The 25,847-nt window shown below is 43.7% G+C and overlaps 1 long non-coding RNA gene across 2 annotated transcripts in view; it reads right to left on the reverse strand.

Moving 5' to 3' along the window:
• Positions 1-25,847, reverse strand: part of LOC112545795 (uncharacterized) — a 133,883-nt gene that overhangs the window by 12,545 nt on the left and 95,491 nt on the right. The window contains exon 4 of one of the 2 annotated variants that reach the window (XR_012905043.1): positions 24,800-25,034. The exons of the other annotated variant lie outside the window; for it this stretch is intronic. This is a non-coding gene — a long non-coding RNA (uncharacterized LOC112545795). Of the gene's footprint in view, positions 1-24,799; positions 25,035-25,847 lie in introns of those variants that run through there. 2 annotated transcript variants of the gene reach the window in all.

Raw genomic sequence — 25,847 nt, forward strand, 5'->3', positions numbered from 1 at the left:
TCAGATGATACGTGCTCTTCATAATTGCCTGTAATGTTAGTGCATTATGGAAAATGTAATGCAACGCTAACAGTTTTGCTGTTCGATGCAGCAAACCAGGCGTATATTACAACATCAGCTGGGGAGCCCAGCAGGAGGTCAAAGTTAAAACTCGCCTTTTAATTAAAAGTTCTGATCTTGTATCAAATGCATCAGTAATTCATCTTTTGAAAGTAGCAGAATGCCTTGATTCCGGTCCAGCGAGCAAGTTTTTCAGTTAAAGCCATAGGAACCTCCTCACCAAATGCTTGCTCCTTGAAAATATCATTCAGGTTATTAAACAAGCCTTCCAGTGTTACTTCTCTCAGTCAGGTGCATAAGCACTCGTCATCAATCAAAGACACAGGAGAAATATTCTTGTGGGTGGAACTGGGACTCTGGGTTTAATTTCTGGTTATGCCACAGATTATCTGTGTGATGTTGGGCAGGATGCTGAGGTGGGGGGATATTTGCAAGAGTACAAATAGAAGAGAGGTGCCCAGTTCTATTTCTTCGTGCCTCAGGTCCTCATCTTTTGAAATGGGGATAGTCGGTGCTTCCTTGTTTTCACACTTTAGCTTGTCTATTTAGACTGTAAACTCTTTGGAATTGTAAACTCTTTTGGGACAGACTCTAAACTCTGTCTCACTATTCATTTGTCCAACACCTGACACAAGAGGGCTGTGATCGCAGTGGAGGTCTTAAGGTGCTATTATAATACAAATAAATAATAACTGTAAGCCATACCACAGTTCAACAATTTGCTGTTCACAGCAGTAGTCTGATTAAGGATCCAGGGGGTTAAGTCTGTGTTTAGGGGGTGCAGACATGAAATCCTGGAGTGGGAGGGAGAGTGTCATAACACCTTGGTGCTAATACTAAGGAAAGCAGTCTGGCTCAAAGAGTAAGGCTCCTCCAAGTTTCTCCTTGGGGTTTGACATAACCATATAGCAGGAAGCTCCAAGAAAGGTATACAGGTGAAAGAGAAGTTAGTCCTTTATGGTGAGTGAAAGCCCGTGAAGAAGAATTGGGTTCAAAGCTGACAGATTTTTGAGAAGGCCACCTACTGACCTTCGTGGAAAGTGAAATTCTCTGTACATTTCTCAAGAAACCCAAATGGGATGCCAACAACCTCACCAATTCCTACCATCTCCCGTCCCCCTTTGCTGGGGGAAATTATCCACAATTCACTCTCACTGTGACCCTGTACCAATCAAACTTGAGAAAGGGACAAAACCTGGAACCTCCTTGAATGAAACTGTTGGTTGGTCTCTTCATGGCTACTGCGGAGAAAGCAAACATCTGGGTGCAGGGCCTTTTTCTTCTGTGCTTGTGCTGCACCTAGTGCAATGGGAACCTAGTCTATGACTGGTCCAATTTTAGGCACTATGATAATATTCATAATACAGTATCAGTTCTTGAAGGATTGGAACGTCCAGCACATTTGATTGTAATGTGCTGCTGATCCCCTTATGCTTCTACTTCACTCTGTATTTCTTGTCTTGTTTAGATTAACTCCTCTAGCACAGACCTGTACATAGCATTCACATGCAAGTTGCCATATGCTGCTATGAAGTGGTATAAATAACAACTCATATATTTTAATCTTTTTGCGACCTCTGTACAGGTGAAAATGTGGGCTGCTTATAAATAAAGGATTGCATTATAAAAAGTATTTTTCTTGGTTTCACTCTAACTCATTACCATCTGGAAAAAAAATCTGGAGCAGAAAGATAACTACTTTTATTCAAATTGAAATCTCTTAATGACATCCTTGCCACTAGCTGCAGCCTTGCCAAAAACCTATCCAGGCTTGAATTTATGAGCATTATTGAGCTGTTCTAGTCTGTCCACCCCCACGAAGCAAGTACATGTAACAAGCTGTATATATTATCTACCAGCTCTGGGATTTAGCTAACATTTAAGAGCATTCTCGCTGAAGGAAACAGCTTTTCCTGGAATGCTAAGTATGAAAATGTGCCACCAAATCACATCTCATTAATTATGTAAATTTCAGAGGCCTAGGAGCTTTAGTTTGTCTTATTCCACTTTTCTTGAAGCTTAAGATTCCAGGCCTGTTCCAGGCTCAAACATTCAGGCTGTGTCTACACTGGCATGAATTTCCGGAAATGCTTAAAACAGAATAGTTTTCGTTATAAGTATTTCCGGAAAAAGAGTGTCTACATTGGCAGGCTGCTTTTCTGGAAAAGCCCTTTTTCCGGAAAAGCATCTGTGGCCATCTGTGGCTTTTCCGGAAAAGAGCCCCGATTGTCATTTTCGCGATCGGGGCTTTTTTCCAGAAAAGACTACTGGGCTGTCTACACTGGCCCTTTTCCAGAACAGTGTTCCGGAATAAGGACTTATGCCCGAGCGGGAGCAGCGTAGCTTTTCCAGAATAGCGCCTGATTTTGGACAGTAGAACGTCGTTGCTTTTCCGGAAATTCAAGGGCCAGTGTAGACAGCTCTCAGCTTATTCCGGAAAAGTGGCTGATTTTCCGGAATAAGTGGCCTAGTGTAGACACAGCCTCAGACTTTGAAGCCTATCTGAACTCTCCGTACTCCAGGTGTATCAGTATCCTTTCGGAACATCAAAGATAACAATGGCAAAAACTTACAAAACTATTGAACCATGTTATAAGGGGAGGAATATTGCAGTTACTGATCTCTTCCTGGCCTCTTTGAGGCATCCACTTACGTTTCAGATTACTGGGAGTCACCTTTTTTGGAGTGGGGTCCCAGGACTCTGTCTCACTAGACTCAGGATTTAGGCTCCAGTTCAGACCCTGCCATCCTGTTATCCAAAGGGCCGTGCCAAATTTTCCCAGTGAGAAGTTAACGTTAATAAAGCAAACTATTTATTCAGAATGAATGGCATTACCAAGAAGCAATATCAACATTTATTCAGCTGCTACAACAGTCTTTGAATAATCCATGCATTCATAGTATGTCAGAATGATCCAGCCCAGATCACTTAGAACTTTATACATCTTCAGTAAAGTTTGCAATTTTAAGAAAAATGCATAAGAAAATACTTCCCGTCCAGAAAAATGAATGCTGTAAGAAGCTGTGCAGAGGAGGCACCCTCTCTAATTCTGTTTTTGTACAACCTTTAGCACAATAGGGCCATTAACCTGGTTGGGACATGTGTGAATTACTGTAGATTAACTGATTAACTGTAGATTAACTATAGATTAAGCTGTAGATTAACTGATTAGCTGTCCCAACTGTCTTAATCATTGTAACACCAATGAGTTCAATAGAACTGTGTTGATTTCATCATAGTATGTCTACACTACAGCGCTAATTTGAACTAACTTATTTCAAATTAGTTAATTCGAAATAAGCTAATTCGAAATAACGCATCTAGACCCAAAAAGTAATTCGAATTAGCATGATCTCCACACTAGACCAGGCGGGCACCCGCCTTTTGCGGCTCCGGGCAGGCTCTTGGGAGCCGCCAGCCTGGTCCTGGGAAGAGGTGAAGGGCTGGGTGGCAGCGGGTGGCTGGCTCATCCCATGCCTTCTGGCTGGATGCTGGCAGGCTTGCAACTGGCATGGACACCGTGGGCAGACTGTGCCCCTTTAAGGGCTCCGAGGCCGGGAGGGGGGCAGAAGAGTTTCCCTGGTTTGGCCCAGAGTGGCCACCAGGGCAACCTGGGAAGGGCTAGCCTCCAACTAGTTCGAATTAAGTGGCTACACAGCCCTTAATTCGAACTACTTAATTCAAACTAGGTGTTACTCCTCGTAGAATGAGGTTTACCTAGTTCGAATTAAGCGCTCCGCTATTTTGAATTAAATTCTAAATTAAATTCGAAATAGCGGTTTGCATGTATAGCTCCTATTAAAGTTAATTCGAACTAACAGCTGCTAGTTAGAATTAACTTTGTAATGTAGACATACCCTCAGAGACTTGATCCTGTAAAGGAGTGAGCACTTTTGTTCTGATCCAAAGTTAAATATGTCTAACTTTAAGGCCATTGGCATGTCTACACTAGGAAATTATTTCAAAATAACTTATTTAGAAATAATAACTCCTGAAATAACTATTTTGAAATAGTGTGTCCACACTACAAGGAAGCCTCAAAATTAGTCCAAGACAGTCTCCATTAATGTGGACGCACTATCTTGACTTAGAACCCCAGGAATCTCTGGGGAGTAATTACTTTGAATTATTTTGGGGAGTAGTTATTACAAAATAGCAGAAGTGGAGCATCCACACTACCACTATTTCGAAACAGCTATTTTGAAATAAGCATTATTCCTCGTGGAAAGCAGGAGTTATTATTTCAAAACTAGCCAATTAACCTGTCATAAGACCGGATTTTCAGGTCTCTCCTCCACGTCGGTCTTCTCTCTTGAGCCTCCCGTCTCTTGCTCCGGCTCTCTTTCTCTCTCTCTCTCTCTCTTGCCTCCTCCTACTGCCTCCCTCCCTCTCTCTCTCAGCTCTCCTCCGCCTCCTGCCTGTCTCTCTGTCTCTCTCTTTCTCTTCTCCCCCTCCTGCCTCTCACTCGGGGGACCGCGGAGCCCAAATGGCCTTTTGAGCTGCATGGAGAGCGTGGAGCCCAAACGGTCGCTTGCGCCACTTGCTCCCACGTGGCAGCCTGGCTGAGCGGTGCAGAAGTCAGCCAAGCGCCATGGTGGGAGGCATGGGGGGCAGGGAGGTGACATTCACAGCGAGGGGGTGGGGCCTACAGCCGCTGTCACACCGCATGTCACCGCCCCTCCCCCCTTTTCCTTCCGCCGTGGCACTCGACTGACTTCTGCACCACTCAGCCAGGCCTCCGCGGGGGATCAAGTGAAGCAAGTGGCCGTTTGGTCTCCCCTGTGGCAGCCCGGCTAAGCGGCACAGAAGTCAGCCAAGCACCGTGGCAGGAGGCGAAGGGGGGGTGGGGTGGTGACGTGCATGGCCAGGCCTCGCCCCCTGGCCATGTTCGTCACCGCCCCACCTCCCTTTCCCTCTTCCGTGGTGCTTGGCTGACTTCTGTGCCGCTCAGCTGGGCCACCGCGGGGGAGCAAGCGGCGCAAGCAGCCGTTTTGGCCCCGCATTCCCCATGCAGTATGGGCCGCCCAGAGGGAACAGCTAGCATTTCAGCAACAGCACCGCCCGGAGGGAACAGCCAGCATTTCAGCAACAGCACCGCCCGGAGGGAACAGCCAGCATTTCAGAGTTACAGACTCACAGACATTGGGCTACTATATTTCAAAATAACGGGCTTGGTAGTGTGGATTCTCTGCTTATTATTTCAAAATAAGGAGAGTTATTTTGAAATAACTTTCTCGTATAGACCCGGGCCTATTGGCTTCATTGGGACAGATCACGGGCTTCAGTAAAGAATAAGATTAAGAGCTTTGCTGGTTCAAGGTCACTGCTCTGCACTTTGTATGACTGAGTCCCAGCCAAAGATTTGGCCCTTTGCTGTGTTTGAATTTCTATATGATAAATATTTACTGCTCAGGTACACTAGTAGAGCTGGTTGGGATTTTTTCAGTGACACTTTTAAACTTATATTCAGTTTGAGAAAATCTGAGATTTTGGCTTTTCATCCTGATTCAGAATGGGGACAAAAATATTGAAATATCAAAACTTTTCATGGAACTTTTCCCACCTATTTCCAGGGGCATCATTTTAGAAAGATTCTGGGATGGGACAAAGTTGTGCCAGCATATTCAGCATTACATATCATTTTATTATATCCTGGAAAGTTTGGGGAAAGAGGGGAAACTGGCAGATACAGATCTATGGAAAAGTTTTGAGATTTCAGTATATTTTCCCATAGCTGCCTCCTTTGTCTCATGGCAAATGGTGTCCCTGCAGTTCTCTTTAACTAGCTCTTAGTGCTTCAATTTGATTTTTCATCTCTGCGGCTACCTCTACAATTAGAAGGAGAAGTGTGATTCTTCTCACTTCATGGAGATGTACTCGCACTAGCTGTCATGGAGTTAATGTGTTAAAAAGGGCAGGGTAGCCCAGGAAGCAGGGAGCAGCATCATGAACTAGCCATCCTAAGTGCAAACCTGGCTGGATTCCACATACTAGTGGAATAATCCATGCAGCCTGTGCCACCGCAGTTACATTAGTATTTTTAGTTTACAAGCTCAGTGAGGCCTAGTGTAAATGATGTTTTTATGTAAATATGTCAATGCAATCTGGGAATCGTCTGTGTAGATGGTGCCTGAAACTAAGCATTTTCTAATTGTAACTCCTTGGCCAGGGGGTTAGTGACAGCAATGTAGACAGGTTCAATATATCTGGGTCCCTGTTGATAAACAACTAAATAAGCTTTAGCTCCCATCCAGAAACTCAGGAAAACCAAAGACAACATCCCTGGATGTCATTCCCATAAAGAACTTCCACTTTAGCAACCATACAGACACTGATGCCTTACAAGGGATTCTTTGTTTGGGGAAAGGGACCACAATCTTCAACTTCAGGAATCTCTACCACATAATAGACATGCAGCGTTGACAGCAGTCCATCTAGCTCCCTTCCCACCCACTAGCAGGGATGTCCCACATCATCTTGTCCACACATCATCCCTCTCCCAAGACCACCCTCAGTTTGGAGCAATGAGTAGCGTTAGACCAAGGGCCTTCTGTGGGTCAGTTGCTAGCCCCATGGGAGTGGCTTGATGGTTTCTACTTGGAGGCACTACCACCAAAATCAAGTGAGTGATTTATGAAGGTTCTAGGTAGGTGGGACCTCCTGGAAACCCATTCAGCTCTGCTATGCTTCTACCCTCTATGATGGTTCTCAGTGTGAAGTCATTTGAGTCATCACTGGCTGCAAAAACCTCACAGGAGGAGAAACAACACTTAGGATTAAAGTTGTGTGAATGAATTAATTTTTTTTTATTATTTACTGGCTGTCCTGAAATATTGAAGATAATGTAGTTGGGGGTCGACGTGAAACTAATTTTTTGGTAAAGTCAAAAAAATCATCAAATGGAACTTTAGTTTGACACCTCAAAAATGCTGTGTCATTTCTGAGGTGGATTTGGAAAACATTTTCAAAAATAAAGTTGAAGTACATTTTGAACTGAAAAGATATTTTGAGGTGGAAAAACATTTTGAAAATGTTGAAATGAAATATTTCACATTGTTTTAAAAATTTCCATTTTATTTTTTCAGGCCAAACAGAATGGCAAATTTGATACAAATTCACAACATATTTCAGATGCCTAAAATATATATTTTTCAACAAAAAGAGTTCTGGCCAGTTTTTGTCCAGCCCTGCGTAAGGCCCTTGAGCAGAATCCTAGCCAGAGTTTAATTTTTGCTGGGGTTCTGTATGGGCCCTTCTTCTGTTGGTGGGCAAGGCAAGACTTTAAGTGTAAGGTGTGAGTCCATGCTGTGTGGAAGATGCCACTGTATAGAACAAAGTAGCATCTTCCATGCTCCATGACCTCACACATAAGGTATGTATGAAGTCATACTGTGTGTAGGACACCATTATTATTATTCGATCCCTGACATGTCTTTCTTTACAAATTTCCAAGCTGCTAAGACCAGTGCTTAATGAGTTCTTTGCCACATAATTAAAGCTTCCCCCCATCTCTGAGTCTCTCTTGAGGGCGATGTCACCCTCCCCTCAGACAAATTAATATTTAGTTATCATAGAATCAATCATAGAATACTAGGACTGGAAGGGACCTCGAGAGGTCATTGAATCCAGTCCCGTGCCCTCATTGCAGGACCAAATACTGTGTAGACCATCCCTGATAGACATTTATCTAACCTACTCTTCAATATCGCCAGAGATGGGGATTCCACAACCTTCCTGGGCAATTTATTCCAGTGTTTGACTACCCTGACAGTTAGGAACTTTCTCCTAATGTTCAACCTAAACTTCCCTTGCTGCAGTTTAAGCCCATTGCTTCTCGTTCTATCCTCAGAGGCCAAGATGAACAAGTTTTCTCCCTCCGCCTTATGACAACCTTTTATATACCTGAAAACTGCTATCACGTCCCCTCTCAATCTTTTCTTTTCTTTTCTTTTCTTTTCTTTTCTTTTCTTTTCTTTTCTTTTCTTTTCTTTTCTTTTCTTTTCTTTTCTTTTCTTTTCTTTTCTTAACAAACCCAATTCTTTCAGCTTTCCTTCATAGGTCATGTTCTCTAGACCTTTGACCATTCTTGTTGCTCTTTTCTGGAACCTCTCAATTTTCTCCATATCTTTCTTGAAATGCGGTGCCCAGAACTGGACACAATACTCCAACTGACGCCTAACCAGTGCAGAGTAGAGCAGAAGAATGACTTCTCGTATCTTGCTGAAACATAGCTGTTAATTCATCCCAGAATCATGTTTGCCTTTTTTGCAACAGCATCACACTGCTGACTAATAATCAGCTTGTGGTCCACTATAACCCTTAGATCACTTTCTGCTGTACTCCTTCATAGACAGTCGCTTCCCATTCTGTATGTGTGCAACTGATTGTTCCTTCCTAAGTGGAGCACTTTGCATTTGTCTTTATTAAACTTCATCCTGTTTACCTCAGACCATTTCTCCAGTTTGTCCAAGTCATTTTGAATTACGACCTAATTTGGCTATGACAAATCAGGAAAGAGATCTTGGAGTTATTGTGGATAGTTCTCTGACAACTTCCACACAGTGTGCAGCTGTGATCAAAAATAGGATGCTAGGAATTATTAAGAAAGGGATAGAAAATAAGACACAGAATATCTTACTGCCCCTGTATGAAACTATGGTACGCCCACATCTTGAATACTGTGTACAGATGTGGTCTCCTCACCTCAAAAAAGATATTTTGGCCTTGGAAAGGGTTCAGAAAAGGGCAACTAAAATGATTAGGGGTTTGGAACGGGTCCCACATGAAGAGAGGTTAAAGCGACTGGGAATTTTCAGTTTGGAAAAGAGGAGACTGAAGGGGGATATGATAGAGGTATATAAAATCATGAGTGGTGTGGAGAGGGCAGATAAAGAAAAGTTATTTATTAGTTCCCATAATAGAATAACTAGAGGACACCAAATGAAATTAATGGGTAGCAGGTTTAAAACTAATACAAGGAAGTTCTTCTTCACACAGCTCGTAGTCAACCTGTGGAACTCCTTGCCAGAGGAGGCTGTGAAGGCTAGGACTATAACAGAGTTTAAAGAGAAGCTAGATAACTTCATGGAGGTTAGGTCCATAAAAGGCTATTAGCCAGGGGATAGAAATGGTGTCCCTGGCCTCTGTTTGTCAGAGGCTGGAGAATGGTGTCTCTGGCCTCTGTTTGTCAGAGGCAGGAGACAAATTGCTTGATCATTGTCTTCGTTCCACCCTCTCTGGGACACCTGGTGCTGGCCAGTGTCAGCTCTTTGATCTGACCCAGTACTGCCATTCTTATGTTCTTATGTTACATTCTTATGACCCTATCCTCCAGAGCAGTCGCACGCCCTCCCAGCTTGGTATCATCTGCAAACTTAATAAGCGTACTTTTTATGCCAATATCGAAATCGTTGATGAAGATATTGAACAGAGCCGGTTCAAAAACAGACCCCTGCGGAGCCCCACTTGTTATATCTTTCAAGCAGGATTGTGAACCATTAATAACTACTCTCTGAGAACAGTTATCCAGACAGTTATGCACCCACCTTATAGTAGCCTCATCTAAACTGTATTTGCCTAGTTTATTGATAAGAATATCATGCAAGACTGTATCAAACGCTTTACTAAAGTCTAGGTATACCACAACCACTGCTTCTCCCTTAGAGACTCGTTATCCTATCAAAGCAAGCTATCAGATTGGTTTGACATGATTTGTTCTTTACAAATCCATGTTGGCTGTTCCCTAACACCTTGCCACCTTCCAAGTGTTTACAGATGATTTCCTTAATTACTTGCTCCATTATCTTCCCTGGCACAGAAGGTGACTCTCCAAGAGTACATCTACACAGCAACATTATTTCAAAATAACTAGTGTTTGTGTCTATACAGCAGGAAGTCAACGTCTACACAGCAGGCTGTTATTTTGAAAAAATGTTGAAATACTGACAAGCTGGAGGACTTCTTACTCTGACTCCTGTAACCCTCATTGTACAAGGAGTAAGGGAAGTTAGAGGCAGAGTGCTCTATTTCAAAATCGGTGTTGTGTAGATGCTCACAATTTCAAAATAAGCTATTTCAAAATAAATTATGCAATTGATGTAGTTCAATTTGTGTAGCTTATTTCGAGTTAAACACTGCTGTGTAGATGTACCCTAAGTGTTTCCAAAGGAACTATGGGTATGTAGCCTATTCAAATATGTATTTTTATGTTAACACTTTCCCCTTTTTTATTAATAGACCAAATAGAGAGCTCTTCTTGCTCTGCAGCTTCTGACCAAAAACTTACATAGTTGAGATTGTGATTACTTGGAGAAAAACACCAAACAATTTGAGAACAGTAGAGTGTATAGGAATTGGATTGTATTGTGTTAAATAGTTGTTAGCCTTTTAGTGGCACTTACTTGAGTTCGATGTTCTAGAAATCAGCCAGAGCTGTAGAATTTAGGTAGCTTTGTGTGCTTGTATATGCCTAGTAAACACTGTTCTGTGGGACCCAATTTTGTATATGTGTTTCCTTCATTTTATGTTCACTGTGCAGAGAGCAAATGATACTATAAATCATTGTCAAGATTCAAGGCCCTCAGCTGCATAGATTTTTTTCACTGTTGTAGCTCCTTAGAGAGGAAAATTGTGTGTCTGTGGGTGTATAATCAAACAGCCGACAGTCAGCGGGGATTGTAAAAAGAGATGGGCAAAATGAAAAACTGTTGTAACCATTCTGAATTCTGTGGACAGGGTGTGTGTCTATGTGTGACAAAGTTGGTTAGGTACCCAGAAAAATACAAATCTACACAGCCACAAACTGTGCTCAGGTATAATGACTCCATCTGAGAACTCTGCAGACACATTCATAAAAGAAATCACTCAAGATTTGATTTGACATCTGATATCAGTAGAACATTAAAACACCTTTGATTAAAATTTCACAGGGTCAGATTTTCAGAAGACCTCAGTTCCCACGGAGGCACCTCAGTAATGGCCATATTTTCAAAACTATTCAGCAGCCACACACTTTAGACACATTTCAGCTCTTGGAAAATCTAGCCCTTATTTTAGTTCCTAAATGAACATGGGGAGCTTTGGAAAATTCTGGTTGCTGGGCATAATTGCAAGCCCATCAGTTCTTATGCTATCAAACTGCCAAGAATATTTTGAATATCTCAATATTTTCATAGCATGGCCAGACTTAATTAGAAAGGACATGTCTACACTGCAGAGCTTTTTCAGAAACACAGCTGTTTTTTTCCGAAAAAACTTCACTTATGTCCATGCTGCAATCACATTCTTTAAAAAAAAAAATAGAAATAACAAAGGGTTTTTTCTGACATTGGTATACCTCTTTCTATGAGGAAGAAGCCTTTTTCCAAAAGAGCTCTTTCAGAAAAAGGCACATGTGGACAGAGAAAAGGAGTTATTTCGCAAGAAGAGGAAAGAGGAAAAAGCACAGGGGCCCTCATGCCCACTCCGTCCATAGTAATCACAGATTAAATGTGAGATAGAGTCCGTTCAGTCTAGACGCTATCTATTGAAAATGCAGATTGCTTTTTCGATGTGCTTGGGCAGTGTGGGCACTCTCTTTCGGAAGAAGTTTTTTCGGAAGATCTCTTCCAGAAAAGCTTCCGAAAGAAGCCTACAGTCTAGACATAGCCAAAGAGATTGTCTTGTGGACCTATCTCCCCTTCCATTCTTAGTTGTGTTCATTGCCTCCTCACCCTTCCTATTACATCTCTGTAGGAACTACATGGAAGCGTAACATTAGGAGAGCATTTGGGGGTCATACAAGCTTTTTTTAGTATGATTTAGCATTGAGAAACAAGGATGAAGACAAGAGAAATCCTTGCCCATTGACATCAATGGTGAAACTCTTGTGGATTTCAATAGGACCAGGATTTCAGGCTAAGTGACTGATTAGCTCCCTTCAGTCTGTGCTACATTGGCCGCAGTTGGGAACCTCTGGGTTAAATCAGTGCCTGCATGCCATAAGATGATAGTTTGCATATTCTGCTTTATTTCACATAGCAAAGGTTCCACCTACTGTGTGGCCTTAGGCATGTCACTTCACCTCTCCTTTTCCTTTGCCATTAACACTGTAAAATCTTGATAGCAGGGACTCGCCATCTCTCTGGGCAGTGCCCAGGACAACTGGTTCCTGATCTCATTCTGTGCCACTGTAATACTAAGATAAAAAGGAAATGTAATATGTCAGAGTGAATGCTTCCTCTATCAATGAATTGTAGCCAAGCACTTAGAAACATCCCAGTGATGTGCAACTTTGAACTTGAGTCAAAGAGGAACATTTCACCCATGGGCAAGCAATACATTGCTGTAGTTTCTGTGGACAACCACCAGAGGGGAACACAGACAGGTACCGAACCAGATTATTACACAGAGAACCCCACTTATTTGCACATGCAACTCCAGAAGGAAAACCCCTCTGGAAGTGGATATATGTGATGTTCCCCCAGCTCAGATCATGCAAAGACTTTTCAGTCCAAACCTCTTCCTTGTAAATTAAACCTCCAGACCTTCTGTGGGTTTCTAACTGATGTATCTGCTGAGGCTGCACTACCCCAATAGTATCCCATGCAAGTGGAGGCATCTGGATTCCTTAGAAGATCAATAGAGAGAGTAAACATGGCTCACACAAGTCTCCAGGAGCAATATACCACTTCGCTTTGTTGCAGGGCTTTTTTTAACTCCCTGTAAAAATGGTAGCACTTTCCTTTATTGAGAGCCTGCTGATTAGATAGGTTAGACAGACATCTATCAGAGATGATCTAAAGGTGCCTGGTCCTCCCACAAGGGCAAGGGACTGGACTTGATGCTCTCTCAAGGTCCCTTCCAGTTCTAGTGTTCTATGATTCTATCATTCTATACAAGAAGTTATGTCTTAGTCCCTGAGCATCCCCCACAATTGCAGAAAACTTATTCCTGCACACAGGGATAACAAAAGCAAGTAGAGCCACAGGACGTGGCAAACAGGAACAAAAGGTAAGTAGCAAGTGTAACCCTTCTGCCAGGTAGCACCAGACGCAGCCAGGTCAGGGTTCAATATTTAGGGGTTCCTCTCCATCCATCCCACACAGAATTACTCGAGCCCCCACCCAGTGACCTGGGGCATTCACACACACCCCTGGACACCTCTGGGAGACAATGCTTTCCCACTCGCAAGCACAGAGTCTGAGTGTAGAAGAGAAACTTTTAATAAAAGGGGAAAGAAGTAATGTGGCATTAATTTAGGAAAACACCACAAATACAATTCAAACAAACCTATGCATTAACGTCCCAGCTCGAGTAGGTTGGGCAACGTTCTTGTCCTCTCAAGCTTTCACATCCAGCAATGTAAGTGGCTCATTCACATGCCCAACCTTTCTCTGCACCCCACTCAGTCACAGCTCTTAGAACATAAGAACATAAGAACGGCAATACTGGTCAGACCAATGGTCCATCCTGCCCAGTAGCCTGTCTGCCGACAGTGGCCAATACCAGATGCCCCAGACCATCTTGGTTAAGGTAGACCAAAGTTCAGAGGTGATCTGCAGAGTTCCCCTCCCATCCTGAGGGGGGAAGAGGGGTTGGGGGTTATCTCACCCACTCTGCTGGTCACTTGCCTTCTACCTGCTCACTGCTCTCTGGTACCACCCTGCTGGCCATGTGTTGCCCCCTTGCTGTCGCTGCTCAGCTGGCCATTTCTTATGCCTCTTCATCGGTCGCCCCTCACTGTTGCCGCTCTGCTGGGTGCTCCTCATGCCTCTCCATCAATCGTCCCTCACACCTCTCCATCACCGCTCTGCTCATTGCATCTTCTGCTGGCTTGTGGTGGATTTGACTATGGGCCAAACCTCGTGATTTCAGCTCTCAGTGATTTCAGCTCTTGGCCTAAAACAGAGTCCAGCCACAAGAGATTCCAGCATTCACTGGAGTAAATTTACATACAAAAGAGACTCCTTAAGGAGCCTTTCTTTAACTCTATCATTGAAACAATGGGGATAAACAGGTTGAGCCAGTCTTACAGCTCACACCTGGATGGCATGCACCCCACTGACTCATCTCCTTCCCCAGCTCAATCTATAGGTCTCTGAAACAGCAGCCTCTGTCCATCCAAGTATATTTATACTGACAGGGTCTCTTCTTTTAACTAAATTAAACACACTCTTGACTTTTCTGCATTTCCCACAATAGCTGCAAGCATTAGTGGTCATACTTACAATTCCTGCGTTTAGTTTTAACACAGATTGTGTGTCCCCCACAACAGCCAAACTAGTTACAACAGATATTCAACTGTTACTTTCTAACAGTTGAATATCTAGCAGGCCTAAGCAACCTGATTGAAGTGTATTTAAATAATCACACCCAGGATTCTTTTCCCATTCTAGCTGGCTCCATTGGGAGCATTGATTCAGACCCTGCTTACACAAATATAAGAATAACATGTGAGTACCTGCTTGATACAAATTGAAAACAAAATTCTATCCTGTTTCTTAAAGAGTCAGTGACCAGTGATGAGCAGCAAGAAGACTGTAATTATCTCAGAACAGACCGTTGCTCCTTTGCAATTTAAAACGTCTGGAGCGTAGGAAGTTTGATGTCTTTAATTGTACAAAAGATGAACAGCTGAGTGGTTATGGGGCCTGACCCAAAATTCATTGACGACAATACACGAACTCCAGCTGGCATCAATGAGCTTTGGATGAAGCCTCTAGTGACTTGGCAATGAGAAACTGGCATATGGAATGCCTGACCTAGAAACTGCAGACTTAGGCTTTGTCTCCATAGGTTAGCGGGGGCAGGTGCACTCAGTGTCTGCCTCTCTCAGTGCCAAAAGAGTGCAACATTCATCTTACTCTTCTCACCAAAGGAGACGACAATCTAATACATATGGACACAGAGTTACAATGGGAGCAAATAAGGGCTATGGATTAAATCTTTAGGTTAAGGGCTAGAGAATCAGGGCCACTGAAAGCAATGGCAAAGTTCCCATTGACAGCAATTAGAGCAGTATTTGCCTGTACCTCATTATTGGTATAAGTAAGCAGGGAATCAAGCTGTCATGGGGCAGCTGCCCCACTCTGGCCAGAAAGGGTGAAAGCAGGCTGGAGGGGCTTAGAAGGAGCCAATCACAAGGCAGTTTGCTGGGGCACTGCTGGTTATAAGGAGCTGTGCAGCAGAGCAGTTGGCAGTTGGGTCCTGGCTACAGAGGGTGCTGATCCAGGACCCTGAAGAAAGCACCCTGGCTAGAGTAGTGCTGGGTGGGTTCAGGGGAACCAGAGAGAGGGAGGATCTGGCCTGACACCTGCCAGGATTTTGCCGTGATACAGGGGAAAAGGGGATGCAAAGGGTCATGGGGAAGTGGCCCAGGGAAGGCAGAAGAGGGGAGTGAAGGAGGGCAAGGCAACGCTGCCGCCAGATTAGTTGTTGAGCCTGGGTCCCTCCCTTTCATCCTTTGCATCGTATGTAACCACCACAGGAGCATGACCCAGGCAGACTAGGGATGTAATAGTGTAGTTGATTAACCAATTAACTATTAAGAAAAAGCTTATAGGTTAATGCTGTAGACTACACATATTTCTCCCCACCTCCCACAGTAAGGGTATGTCTACACTACCAACCTAGTTTAAACTAGGGTGGTAATGTAGTCAACCAGAGTTGCAAATGAAGACCGGGATTTGAATTTCCCGGGCTTCATTTGCATGTTGCCGGGCGCCGCCATTTTTAAATGTCCGCTAGTTCGGACTCTGTGCCCCGCGGCTACACGCGGCACAAACTAGGTAGTTCGGACTAGGCTTCCTATTCCGAACTATCTGTACTCCTTGCAAATAGGAAGCCTAGTCCGAACTACCTAGTTCGTGCCGCGTGTAGCCGCGGGGCACGGAGTCCGAACTAGCGGACACTTAAAAATGGCGGTGCCCGGCAACATGCAAATGAAGCATGGGAAATTCAAATCCCGGGCTTCATTTGCAACTCCGGTTGACTACATTACCACCCTAGTTCAAACTAGGGTGGTAGTGTAGACATACCCTAAATGTTTTCGTGGGCTGGCCAGCAGCCTGGCCCAGTCTTGGCTCACACCAGGTATGGGACCTATCCCCACTGCAGCTCTGCATTAAAAGTGTATTAGGAGCCAGGCAAGCAGGCTCAGTTCCAGCTCTCTCTGCGTCCAGAAGCTCTGTCCCCCTTCCCCCTCCCCAGACAGTAGTGCAGGGAGACAGGCAGCCAGTCTGTGAGGGGAGCTGGTTTTTAAACTGGCTCCCCTCCCAAACCAACTGCCAGTTGGCACCTCGTGCTGCTGCCTCTGTGTCAGAGACAGCCACACAGAGTGGCAGGGGCTCCTTGGTCGTGGAGCCAGAGCCCACTTGCTGCTGGCCACATTCTCAGGGACAATAGAATAGTCGAGTAATCGATAAGAGTTCATGAGGTTAACTGATTATTCAATTAACCAATATTTAACATCCCTAATACAGACAACAGCTTGCCCCTGAGGTGCGGGGTTAGGAGTTGGCTACAAAGGGCCGCGGTGGTAGGTGTGAGACAGAGGACTGTGAACATCCCCTGGAAAGGGGGTAAGAGTAGTGAGCACTGCCAGAAGGCAGTGCCCTCAAGATGCTGGGGGTCCTGGGAATGATAGTGGGTCCAGAGCCAGAAGGTGGAGAGAGTACAGAGCGATGACGGGCGAGACACTGGGCAGAAGGGGCACCCTGCCAATGATTGAGCTAATTCCCTGTGTGACCAGAAGGAGGCGCTGTGGTATGAGTCTTGGACCATTCCAGGAGCCCAGAGTGTTCTAAATAGCAAATGGCATGCACATAGTTCACTTATAAGCACAAGTTCTGTTTCTGCTCTGGGGATCTACTCACATCTTTGAAAGAGAATTCTAGAGATCAGTGTGGTACATTTGTCAACACTGCTTCCAATCAAAGCTCAAATTATCAAACAAAATGCCAACGGCTCCGACATTTCATTCTTTTGGTTGAATTATCCTGCCCTGCCTATCAGACTGTGACAATAATGCAACATGAGACACAGTGCAGCAGAAAGATGACCAGAAAAGTATTACATAATTCTCTACTGAATTTAGAGGGGAAAAATCACCATGACAGCATTTCTAAAGTATGAACCAAGCCTTCTGTATGGCTTCTTAAAACTGCATGACAGATCACACAAGAATAAAATACACCAATAATGGGGGCTGTATTATGGAACCAATTGTACATTAAGATGACAGAGATTCTAGGTCTGATAGGCACCACCATTTATGACAGGATTTGATCCTCCCCTTTCAGTTCAGTTTTGCTAAATGTCCCTTCAGATATTCTCATTCTGTTTTCTCCAGAAATTATTTATTTTCTGATAAAACACATTATTACTCTATTTGCATCACTGCATTTTTGTGCGTGTTTGTTTTTTACAACCCATTAGGTTTCTAAAATCTCTTTTATCTGCCGGATTCACTTACTGAAACTATAATAGATCATATGGGACTAGTTGCTTAGCAACTTTTTGCTGGCAGAATCTATTTAGAAAAGAGTATGCGGCTAACACCACAGGTCAGAAAAATGTATAATATAGTAAGCCAGGCAGAAAATGTGTTACAACAATAGAGATTTCTTACAAGATTTCCTTTTGCAGTTACAGAGAGTTACAGACTTCCACTGGGATATTTTTCTGGGAAAAGGGAGAGGTATGTACAGAAATCTGTTTTTTTTTTAAATGCCAGATGTCCATTTTGAAAATGTATTTGTAAGTGTACAAGGCCTTATTCTCAGCTCTGTGTGCTTTTCCCCGGTCTGGCTATACAAAGAAGATTCTAATCCAGTGGATCTGCCTGGTGGAAGAGTCCCTTAGGTCATGTGTCCACTTGCTGCACTGGAGATCAATGTTTTGGCATTCAGTTTAGTGGGTCTGGTTAAAACCCGCTAAATAGACTGCTCAGGGCAGTACTCACAGTCATGAGGAGTAAGAGAAGCAGATGGGAGTATTTGCTCCCATTGGTCTCTCACTATGAAGACAGCAACAAGCTCAGCTTAAGGTAAGCCAACTCCAGCTAAGTATTTTATGTAGCTGGAGTAGCGTACCTTAACCCGACCTTCTGGGTCTAGTGTAGACCTGGCCTTAGAGGACATGTATCATTCAATACTCCTTGTACTAAAATCTTCTTTGTAGTCCCCTTACTAAAGGTGCCTCTGCTTATTTTCTGGGAAGACCCTGTGTGCTGCAATCTAGCCTCACAGACTACAATTCTCATAAGCTCTAGGGAAAAACAGGAAGGAAGTGACTCTTGTTTGGGAGATCTGAGTCTCTCCACCTGTGTGGAGGAAGACTTAGCAGTCTGTGGACTTTTCCCTCTGTTTTTGGAGCAGAAAGGGAGCCAGGCTGCTGTGAAGGAGTTTGATCCTGTTCAGGAGCTGTTACCTTGCAGTTACAGACTGGGACAGCGAGCCTTTGGAACTGGGATCTAGCAGGTTGCTTCTGATTGCCCTAGAGGCAAGTACCCTTTGGATGTATTTTTGGTTAGAAGCTACTCTGCATCCAGCACACAAAGGGAGACTGTGAGTAAAGGAGCATCTTTGGGGAAATGCTGCCTGGGACAGACCTCAGAGATACAGACTAACTCTGGGTTCAAAGAGAGACAGACAGGACAACCCAGTGAACCAGAGCTGCTGCATAGCTTGGACCCACATACACACTGCCTAAGAGAATCTCCATTACAGCTGCAGTTCTTCAAGTGCGCCCACGCAAGCAAGAGTCTGGGACTCAGAGTCCAGGGGTGTGCACACTGGAGTGGGATAAATATTGGCAGCTAGATAAGTTCCTTTTACTTCTGTGTACTTTGTTAATTGATGTTCTTTACTGTTAATTTGTTAAATCCTGTTTCTTTAAGTTAAGTAAAGGTAGTTCATTCTAATGCAATCGATTAGATGTATATTATTTATGAATTGTAATGGTTGTTCTGTAGTTAGATCCAGTTTACTGCTGGAACAAGTTTATTCTAGAGGCTCCCAAGGCACACCAGTGTGTATAGGGCCAGCCAGGTGGAGGTACCGCCATTGTACATTCTTTATGAGCAAGGGACAGCAGCAAGAGGGTGGATAGATTTTCCCCAACCAAACATCATCACCACTGGGATACTCAGGATCTCCTTTTATGTCAAGACCATCAGGCACCCAGGCACACCTGTGAGTGTGACCTGCTCCCGAGTAACCCGGGGAGGAAAAGGGGTTGTACTCTTGCCCTATCTCTTCTCTCATCTACCTTTGTATTTTCTGATCATCCAGGTTGTAAACACTTTTGAGTAAGGGACTGTCTTTTTAAAGTAAGCATTTGTACCATGCCTAGTCTAATGGGTTCTGACCCCTGATTGGAGATATTGAATGCTACCACAGCAACAATAATAAGGCCACCTCCTTTTCCTGCTTGGGGACATTGTTATGGTGGTGGGCTCTCCATGCTCCATTGATGCCCAAATGTCTTTGGTGGCTCTGGGCACCTTATAGCAATCCTAAGGCTTTTCTTAACTGCTTTATAGACTAGGCTGATGCGGGACCTGTTCCAGGATGGGCAAGAGCCAAATGCTTCCTTTAGACTCTTTCCTCTCTTGGGTCCAGAAATTACTAGCCAGAGCTGAATCTGACCTACTGTCTGATTACCAGCACCAACAATGAATCATCGATGAGATCTAGTCACAGCATAAATGGTCAATTACATGTTCAAAAAGCTTTAGTCACTGAAAGCAAAAAAAAAAAAAAAAAGTTTCTAAAATGGTGCTGGTTGAGTTTGAGGGTGCAGAGCACTTTCTAAGAGGCACTCAGCACAAAGCAACTAAGCCCTTTCAATATCAAACACCAATGGCAAGCCCCTGTTAACATGACTTTTTTTATTCCCTGTTAAAGATCATTTTGATTGAGTCACAAATCACAGTGCTGGAGGGTGGTTTTTCTTCTGGTGAAAGAAGCTTCTAGCCATCTGGAGCAAAGCAGAATAATGTTGAAGTGTCAATGTACCTTAAATAATGATGAGGCAGTAAGGTTGCAGAATTCCTTATTATTTTACAGCAGAAGAGCAAACCTTGAAGATGCACCAGCTCAAACATACACTTTGGAGGAAACATCTCTTTATAAATAAATCCAGATGGCAGAAAGCAATACTTACACCCTTCGGAAATTGGGCAAGTTTCATTGTCTGAGGAGACGAGGACTGCTTGCACAATGTGATGGGCATGGGATGCCAACTTCCCTTGGGATCATTTGAAAATGCGAGCCCTGAAGTTAACACTGACATTTTTGAAACTAGGCCCCCTTGGCCAGATTTTCACACAGGGGTGTTTAAAGGTAAACACATGGATCCACATTTAGATCGCTAAATACAAGTGGTCAGATTTACAAGAGTACTGAACATTCACAAATCCTGCAGAAGTCGAGAGAAGCTGTGGGGTGGTCCAGGCTTTTGAAAATCGGGCCGTTTTTAGCTAGCTGTCTCGAAATGGATTAAGAAGTCTAATTTTAGGCACCCCATTTAGAAAGTCCTGCCTTAACCCATGTTCTGGAACTTAATAAATGCCCCAATTTTTCCAGGCATTTGTAGCTTCTGTGAACTTGTTAGAAGGCATAATGAAAATAACATGGGCCTATACTAGAAAATAGTCATGATTGTTTAAAAATTATTACTGTGGTCTCAGCATGTGTAGATAAGTGTTGGAGATGGATTTTAGCGGGGAAAAAAAACATACAGTGTTATTTCCTGGCTATTGATATTATTGCTGTGAGTCTGAGAATTTGCATTACAACAAAGTCAAGAGATTATATGAAGTGAGGGATTTGTATGTTCTGCCAGTGAGACAAGTGGGAGGACAATGTGATACAGGGACACCTCTGGAAGTGCAAAGGATGAAAACCATAAAAGCGATCACATTGATGGGGGGATGTGTAGAATGATTATGAATGGATGGTAGAAATAATTGTGCTAACCTGGTAAATATGGGCTAAATAGAGGTCAGAGTGTGATTAGATAGTGTAGAAAAGGCTCACCAGGACAAATGAGTGGAAATTGACTCCCCCGTGAGTATTGTGAGTATAGTGCAAGCAAGCGAGTATTGCCTGTGTCACACTGTCTGGAGTTGCTCGCGACCATGGAAGCCTCTCTCAGAGCAGTCGGTCAAAAACAGGTCAGAGATCCTAAACTGGTGGCAGAGGCAGCAAGTTTGTATAATTTTTTGTGTTGCCCAGAGTGGATCTAAGACCTGCCCCCAACACCTGCCTTGAAAGCGGGTGTTGTGGGGGGTTAGGACTGTAGCTCTGGGGTGGGTCTGGGGATGAGAGTTTGTTGTGTGGGAAAGGCTCAGGGCTGGGGCAGAAAGTTGGGGTGCAGGCAGTAGGGTGTGGTTGAAGGCTAAGGCCCCATCCCCTTCTCTTCTCCTCTCCTCCCCCTTCCTCTTCTCCCCACACACCAGGCACCTCACACACTCAGCCAAGCCCCAGGCTGGAAGAACTTCACTCAGAGTTGCCGGGGAGTGGGGGATGGGAGAATGCCATGTGCCTACTCCCTCTGCAGACACAGCAGTTAGCCTGCTGCGCAGGCTGCTCCCTATAGCCAGACAGCAGTGGCCAGAGCAGAGCTGCTTGCTGCAGGAAGGAAAGGGCAGAGGCCAGCCTCTGAGGTCAGGAAGATGGCAGGGATGCTCCAGGGGAGGTGCATGGGGGCTGGCAGGTGAGGACAGGGGAGGAACCACACCTGAGATTGGTAGAGTCAGGCTCTCAGAGCCCCAACACTAGTGGAGCTGGGCACCACGAGCCCATACAACTCCCCGACTCTGATTGGTGCTGAGTTCTATCATTCGATTTCATCAAGCCAGTAACAAATGTGAACTCCTGGATCACTGTACCCGTCTTGCCATGAGCCACAGACAATCCCCTTAGATACACCAGTTTATCCTGCCACCTGGACAACCTGGACTTTGTGGTAAAAAGTGACTTAATCACACCACATCAGGCTGCACTCTGTCCCAAATGGCCAGTCACTTTCTCCTGATCAATTGGTAGCCAGGATCATCCAGACCAGACACTGGCGGCAGCCCCAGACGATCTCTGGCTTCAGTTTAGAGACTGTGGCCCTTTAAACTGCCAAAAAGATGCAATTTGTTCTCAGCTGGGATTTTTTATTCTCTTCGCCCATAATATTGGAGAGGAGGGGACGGGGCAGTTGCTTCAGGACCCAGTGATAAAGGGCCCAGAGCCTTGGCCCTTTCAATCAGTGCTGGAGCACTGTGCGGCATGCTCTGGACAGCACTGATGGATGCTGGTACAGGCATAGCACTCTCTGGGCATCATGGAGGGCTGCCTAGCCCGAGCCCTGCACCTTCTACCTAAGGCCCTGCCCCTTCCATGAGTGCAGAGAAGGTTCCCCCCAACACGACTTGCCCAGGGACTTAGCTAGGCTAGCGGCCATGCTGTGATGGGATGAATTCATGTGCATCTCTCCTCTTCATGGGTGCATGCTGGCGGAAGGAAGCAATAGACAAAGTGTAGGGTTTTGTTTTTTTGGGGGGGGAGGGTCTGATGCTCTGCAATTGTTTATCTGATGTCTATGGGCCTTCTTTTATTGGGCAGAAAATAGCACCTCTTGCAGCACACTGGTAATGTTTCTCCCCTGATTGGGGGGTTTCCAGAGCAAATACTTTTACAGGACAGACCAAACGCTTAAACATTACCCAATAAACATGGGATAAAAATAGTATATTAATGTATATGAATACACGCATCAATATACAAACATTTCATCTGAGTCTAAATACTAAATGCCTTCTTCTGTGACTAACACCTATTTTGAGCAAAACTAACATACCGGTGTTCCGCTTTGGTCCCCAGCTGCAAGATTTTCCATTCTTAGCCAGCTTGAGCTAGATCAGGCATGTCCAAAGTCCGGCCCGCGGGCCAATTGCGGCCCGTGTTCCGGTTTAATACGGCCCCACAGGTAATTTGGCAATATCTATCTTTTATGGCCCCCAACGAATCCATATGTATTGAGATGAATACATTGTAAAATCTCAGTTAATGTCAGTTGGTCTAAATCAGTTATAAATATATTTGGACACAACATGTATACTTGGTGTTATGTTCCTGTTCATATTTTTTGAACGTAAAAGTTGACAGACAACCTTTATTACCAATACTATGTAATGTACTTTACAATGTTCCTGACATATATTTCAGCTTCCTGGATTTTTTTTTCATCTGGCCTTCAGATATGAAAGGCAGAGTGATTTAACACCTGTTTAGATTTGTCATCCATGTGACAAAATGAAAAGTATGCCGTTTGCAATAAACTTTGCATAAAATAGTTAATTTGCATTTAATTTTAATGGTTCAAAGAATGTCAGGCAAAATGGTCGGCCCTCACGCATGTTCACTTCATCAAATCTGGCCCTCTTTGAAAAAAGTTTGGACACCCCTGAGCTAGATGGACCTAAACCTCCATGAATCTATTCATGGCTATTATCCAGGATGGGTAGGAATGGTGTCCCTAGCCTCTGTTTGTCTGGAGGTGGGTAGAAGGGAGGGATGGATTACCTGTTGTGATCCCACCCTCTGGGACATCTGGTATTGGCCACTGTCAGCAGACAGGATACTGGGCTGAGCTAGTATGGCTGTTCTTATGTTAGGCAAGACCTGGCATGTGGCCTGCTAGTGAATGAATGATTCAGTAAGGGTGAAATCCATGTGGATGTGGAAGTCCATGTGAGCCCCAGTGCACCACTTGGACACCACAGAAGAATTGTGAGGGGTTTGCTAGGACAATGAGGCCTCACCAGGCATGGAAGGAATTTCCGTTTTTACCCAGCATACACCAGCAGGGAGACAGGAATGGGGAACGGGCAATACAGGGGGTAGGTTATGCTGATCTACTACACTGTGCAGAGGTGCCGCAGCTGGACCATTGGTAATGGAGGGGGTGTTGAGTTTTCCCTTCCAGGATCACACTACTGACATCACCCACAGGCTGTCTGATTAATCAGGCTATATGCAGTGTTATGAATCTCATTTTCTTGAATTTTTGGTTCTGTTCAAACAAAAAGCTTGGAGTAAACTCACTATCATTTGTGCACTGAAACAAACATGCATCCATGCTAGAGCTGCTGTGCTTTGTGTAACAGAACTGAGCCTGGGACCTTTGGAGCTTAGTGCAAGAGCCTCTATAACTTGAGCAAAAAGCCAGCTGGTGCTCAGCTAAGGCTGTAGAGCAAACTCATTCTCTCTCACTCACTGTAAGTGGTCTAAGTGCCACTACCTGGGATAGTGAACCACATCAGTTGGTGTGTGGGTTACACTTTGCACATATAGTAAGTGGATTTCAAATGAATTAAGAGTTCAGCTAGGCAGTGTCCAGCACACAGATAGGCAGAAATCTTGGGAAAAGTAATATGTAACAGCCAAGGGAGCCAAGAGGTGAGAATGACTTGAGAACACTTAATACTGCATAGGAAGAGAGTTTCTGCTGCTTACTGATTCAGTGTGTAAAACCCGTGAAATCCTTCTCTGACTGAAACACTAATATTTTAAAATAGAAAATAAATCATCTCTGTAAAATTGCCTGTTTTTTCACATTGTTATGGAGCAATCTTTACCCCAGAGGTTTTAAAAGACCTTAGTATAAGAACAGAAGAAAACTTTTAAATGGAAATTGAGACATATAAGTAGCACCTAACCAGCTGGAAAAAAAAAGTAGCAGTCTGCCTCTACAATCCCCAGAAAGAGAAACCAGTGTCTGAGCCAAAGGGAAATGAAAGGGAGTTTTTCCACTGACGTCTTTGAATCAGACAATTATTTATTTTTTAAAAGCAAAGTCATATGATCTAAAAAAGAAGCCAATACATAAGTCAAAATTAAATAAACTTCTCATGTCACAGTCTTTTCTCATTATTATGCATTTGAGGAGCAGCTCACAGTCCATCCCTGTTAAGTTGTTGACAGTGAAATCAGTCACTCTGTAGAAATAAAGGGATATAAATGAAATATTGCTATTTTCTCTCCATTTTCGTAAGAGCTTCCTTCTAAGCACTTGACAGAATGAAAGCTAATATGTTAATTCCTTACATCTTTTCCCTAGGATTGAGTAAAATAAAGTAATATTGGCACTTTAATAAAGGAATATAGGGCATCATTGGAGAGAAAATGCTCTAAGAATAGGTAAGTATTGTAACGTAGGATTCTAATAAGACCTTTGTGATGAAAACCACTTCACACAAATGATGTGAAATTGTACATTGAAAGTGTTGGTGTTTATCAAGAGGGTGGATCGACTTGAAGTGCTATTGGGTAATGCTGGATGGAATTTTTCATCTGGAACTTTTTTTGCTAGAAAATGTAGATCCAGTTTACTGAAATGTTTCACCGATTTGTGTTGAATTTGCCAAATTGTTTCAATTAAAAAAAGACAATATATTTTAAGAAAATTGAAATGTTTTTCAATTTTCCAGTTGAAACTAATTTATAGAGCAGCTAGATCATAATGACTAAGTTTGGAAGAGTACAAATGTGTGTTCATAGGATGTTCACAAGGTATCCACATAACCAAGTGGTCTGTGTACATGTTCAGAAAAAGAGAGAGAGATTTCTAACAAGTGTTAATTATTCTACCCTTATTTTTTTTAAATCTATCTACCGTTCAGCATTAGAGAAGTCTCCGCCTTTCCTTGCAGCAACATGCAAATTGTTTCCTACTGACTCCCTCATTAACAATCTTAGATTTCTTCCAAGTAAGAAATCTTCCGTGTATATTCTTCTGTTGTCACATGTAT

The sequence above is a fragment of the Pelodiscus sinensis genome, chromosome 6, assembly GCF_049634645.1.
Source record: "Pelodiscus sinensis isolate JC-2024 chromosome 6, ASM4963464v1, whole genome shotgun sequence".
NCBI classification, from domain to species: Eukaryota; Metazoa; Chordata; order Testudines; family Trionychidae; genus Pelodiscus; species Pelodiscus sinensis.